The sequence below is a fragment of the Anoplolepis gracilipes genome, chromosome 9 (assembly GCF_047496725.1).
Source record: "Anoplolepis gracilipes chromosome 9, ASM4749672v1, whole genome shotgun sequence".
NCBI lineage: Eukaryota > Metazoa > Arthropoda > Insecta > Hymenoptera > Formicidae > Anoplolepis > Anoplolepis gracilipes.
The window spans coordinates 6,088,761-6,093,507 of record NC_132978.1 but is presented as its reverse complement, the minus strand read 5'-3'; the positions used below and the strand labels follow the sequence as shown (position 1 = coordinate 6,093,507).

General features: G+C 36.0%; 1 pseudogene; it reads left to right on the top strand.

Moving 5' to 3' along the window:
• The first annotated feature begins 2,969 nt into the window (after positions 1–2,969).
• On the top strand, positions 2,970–4,747 carry LOC140669722 (uncharacterized; annotated as a pseudogene).

The following is a 4,747-nucleotide window of genomic DNA, read 5'->3' as shown; positions in this document are numbered from 1 at the left end:
TTTACAATCAATAAATCGGGCGGAAGGCCGTTAATAAAGCTTTCTAGTGCTCTCGCCTCAATGTTATAGCGAAGCTGTTCACTCATATTACCGTGAATGGTGATTTCACCGTCTATAATCGCGGATCTTAATTCTTTAACTCTTTCAATATAGTCGAAAATATTTTCATTTGGTTTTATATAAACGTTGGCAAGTTCCCCGCGATATTGATCGACTGATTTATTAGGACCAAAAACCTTCTTCAATCGATTAGTCAGATCGGTTAAATTAGGGTATTCTATTCCCTCTATTGCCGCGTAAGCATGTCCTTGTAATTTGTTTATTATTAATGGTAACAAATATTCTTCTTGCCACGAAGAAATTAAATTTAACGCCCGTTCGCACGTTTTACAAAATTGGAATACGGACATTTTAAGACCGTCATATTTGGGAATGAAATCGATTATGTCTTTAATACGAATGGGTGAAGCCAACTGGATATGATCCATATTCAAAGGGGTATTTCTGGAGGCAGATGGAAGAGGCGGATTGGTATTATCAGCTGGAAGTTTGGAAGTCAAGGAGATATTTATATTGCCAGGTAAGGGGTTAATAGGCTCCTGAGGTGGCAAATTTCTTATATAATCTTGTACGTGTAAGTTAGATACACCTTGTTGTCGCATCTCAGATACCTTTTGTTCTAAATTATTTAATTGATTTGGTAAAGTTTTTAATGAAGATACTTCTTGTCGTAATAAGCTTAATATCGAACTGAGGCTATTTATATCGACAGCAGCGTTTTGCTCTGCTTCAAATCTTTCCTTAGAAATTTCAAATTCTTTTTGCTGTATAGTCAGAGCAGCTTGTTGTTCCCTAACAAGTCTTTCTTTATTTTGTAATTGTTGCATCATGACTTCTAATTCAGCTTGTTATTTTTGTAAAGGAGTGATGACAGTAGTATCACTCTCGCTATGCTCAGAAGTGGTTTTAGAAGATTGTGATCGCGTACTAATATTTTTACTCATTATGAAAGATTGTTATTAATAATTAAATTTAAAAAAAATATTATATTCGTAAACAATGATTGATCCCTTTTTGGCGATCCCACCGCTGTCACCAATTTATGTCACGTGCAGTGACCCACTGTTATCATCTACCTAGGTGTCAATAACAGGGTTGCTCTCTATTTAGTTTTTTGGGTAATCTGTCTAAATAGGCTGTCACGTCCAGCGCCTCCGCTTGACACCAGTCGCCGTCCGTTGACGCCATACGCCACCTGTTAAGTAGACATAGTAAGCGTTAACCGCCTATAAAAATCTTTTTTTTTCTTTTTCTTCTTATATATATATACATATACTTATTAGCAAAAATAGATTAAGCCGATAAATACCTTTTTATTATATTTCCGGCTAGAACATTTTTTTTTGTTTCTTTTTCTTCTTTCATCCCCATCACTGGTTCTCCCCTATCACCTACCTAAAAATAAAGGAAAATAATTAATTAGTTGTCCAATGAAAATTCTTATCTATTTTCCGGCCACCCGGTATATTACCTTCTGGTCCGCATCCTCAGCACCTGAAAAAAGGAAGAGAAACGGCCTACTAAATCGGTCGAACATCTTAATTTCATTATAATTACTCATTCAGTTTTGTCACTCTAGTTGCAGTACCTGAAAAATAAAAAGGAAACAATATTAAGTATGCGTCAATAAAATAGCATAAATTAAGTAATAGCGATAATATAAGTCAATGTTCACTCCACCTCACCGTCATCATTCTAACTAAACACAAACATACACGTACACATCACCATAGACACACGCATCGAGAATTAACCACCACCTGATATAACAAAAATAATAGGTTAGATATAATCACAAGGTAGTAATACTAATATAAGAAAAAGAGAAAATACAACAAATAACACATAAAATACGAAAATAAAAAAAAATAATAATAACATATAATGTATAATACAAATATATATATATATATATATATAAGAATAGATATAAAACAATAGGCAATAGAGTTATGTATAAATGCTTAGATTAAGAAATATATATATACAAGTATCATCTTTTCAGTAGGAGAATCCATTCCTTGGAGACATTGGCGACCTGAGCCTGGCCTGGTCTATAATAATAATAATAGTAATAACTTTTGAATACATATAAAATAAATATATATATATTTCTATGTAGCAATAGTAATTTATAAAATGTGTAGACCTAAACCTTATAGATATAAGCCGCCTTATATTCTGACGCATTGCCCTGGAATTTTCTCTTATCATTGTTATAATATTCAGTATATTAAAGTGGAAGATAATCGATATTGCGTCACTTGCTTCAGATTAATTCAACAAAATTTTCAAGCGTACGGACTTATACAATTCCATAGCATGTATAGTGGTATTTTTCAAGAAGAAAATTGTTATATTTGCGGAAATGATATAATTACCTATACTTCCGTAAAAGAATGTTCTACTTACTTCATGCATTATTTAGCGATATGTTGCGTACTCAGAGAAAGAAAATTAGACTTAAATAATGTAGAAGAGTTGTTGTATGATTGCGATAATACAGAAGTAACGATACTATTAATGTATGAACCAACAAATGAGATGGAAATACCATGAAATAAAGTAAAAAATATATATATATATATTATATTCATACAAATATACATGTATAATAATAAATTGTATCTGCTTACTTACAGAAATGATGTATCATTTAGTATTATTATTCACTGCGCAAACCTCCCTCGCCCTTCTCGGTTTTGATTGCGGAGGACGACATTTAAATATCACATCGGTTTTGTTGTTGGATGTGGGAAAATGCAATCTTCCGCATAAAACATCAAACTCTACGGATACTTATATCCAACTCCTTCAATTATCTGACTATAATCATGCGTATATAATACAATGTAAGGTTGAAATTTCAAGAACTATATATTACTGTGGCATGCACTCACATGTTTCCATCGTGCATAACGGACGTGCTGACTATATACATGAAACCGGACACTCACAGTGCAAACGAATGTTTCGTGATGGTACTCTTTCGCTAGGAGCAAGAGTTTTAATCGATGGCATCCGAGTCAACCAAACCGCCTCCTACAGCATCACCATGGTTGGAAGCGTAAGCAACGATGGAAAATGCAAAGGCACGCAGTATTCCGACCATTATGGAACATGGGACGACGTTGTCGTGCAAGCTGTCGCCAGAATATCTTTGAAATCAGCCTATGTCCCCGTGAAGTTAAATACTGGAAAAATAATGCTAAAATCAAAAACAATTTGTACGCTCAGTGAAGGATTTTGCATCGATTCAGAGGATGGATATACCTATTGGGAACCGATGCCTATCTCTTCATGTAATTTTCATCAATACGACGTTCTATATGAAGGACCTGCTATCAAAACTACGGACGATACCAGTGAAGGAAAATCACCTATTGTATACAGCCTGACAACACAAGACATAACCTTCGCTCTGACAAGAACACGGGAACAGCCACTGTGCGGATACACGCTTCTTCGTACAGAGCATCACAAACTCTTTATATTGGAAACTAAAAAGGGAGACGTCTTCGCCGAAAGAGGAACAATCCCAATTGATAATCTTGATATTTTTGCATATATGAACTCGAAGTTTGTATATGTAGAAAAACACATACGACATCAAATGACATCTCTTTACCACAATGTCATACAACAGAAATGTGAGCTGAAAAAAGATGTAATAACTAACACCTTATCATTTGCCACCTTACAGCCTGACGAATTCGCCTATTGATTAATGAAAGGACCACGGCTGCAAGGATACATGGCTGTTACTGCAGGAGAAGCAATTCATGTAATAAAATGTATTCCCGTTGACGCCATAATCCGGAGAACAAAAGAATGTTATGCCGAGCTCCCTGTAACAGTAAGGAACGCTTCACTATTTCTAACGCCAAAATCAAGGATACTCACCAAATTTGGAACTCAGAAGGAATGTAGCTTTGAACTACCAACACTCTAGCGCATAGATGATACATGGATCCAGCTCATCTCTGATCTACAAGTCATACAATTACCTCCACAACGATTACATCCGATGATCTCTTTGAGTTGTAAATACCTCACCCCAGATCCATTAGCCATTAGTGGAATATATACTGAAAAGGATATAGAAAAGTTACGAGATCATATTATGTTTCCTGCAGAGAAACCAGCACTTCTAAATTTCATAGCCTGTGGGATGACAGGACAAGCTGTCATACCCGGAGAAGTCTCTATATACAGTCTGCTGGACGAGGAATCACTCCAGAAAATAGCTTCGAATACTGTCTCAAGAATTTGGGGTGGATTTGTAACCTTTGGATCAGCAACGGCCGGAATTCTAGGAGTATTCCTAATTATACGACTCATTAAATTAACTATTAACACAGCAATCCATGGATACGCCCTTCACACCGTGTACGGATGCAGTCTGCACCTACTAGGCGCCATATGGAGTTCTCTCACACATCTCCTACTTCACTTAGCACGAGGACCCGTGAATCAACAAAGAATAGAGAAGAAGATCAATCTCCCCTCGAGCCAATAAGTCTCTCACCAGTAACACCGACAGCACCCAAAATCGAGTCAACTATCGTTAATGCAACAGCGGTAAATACAACCACCTCTATTCCCATTGTTTACACTGACCTTCGAGAGCGATTGAACGATATGGAACAAATCCCTCCGATAACATCGAGAATTCGTTCTTAAATAA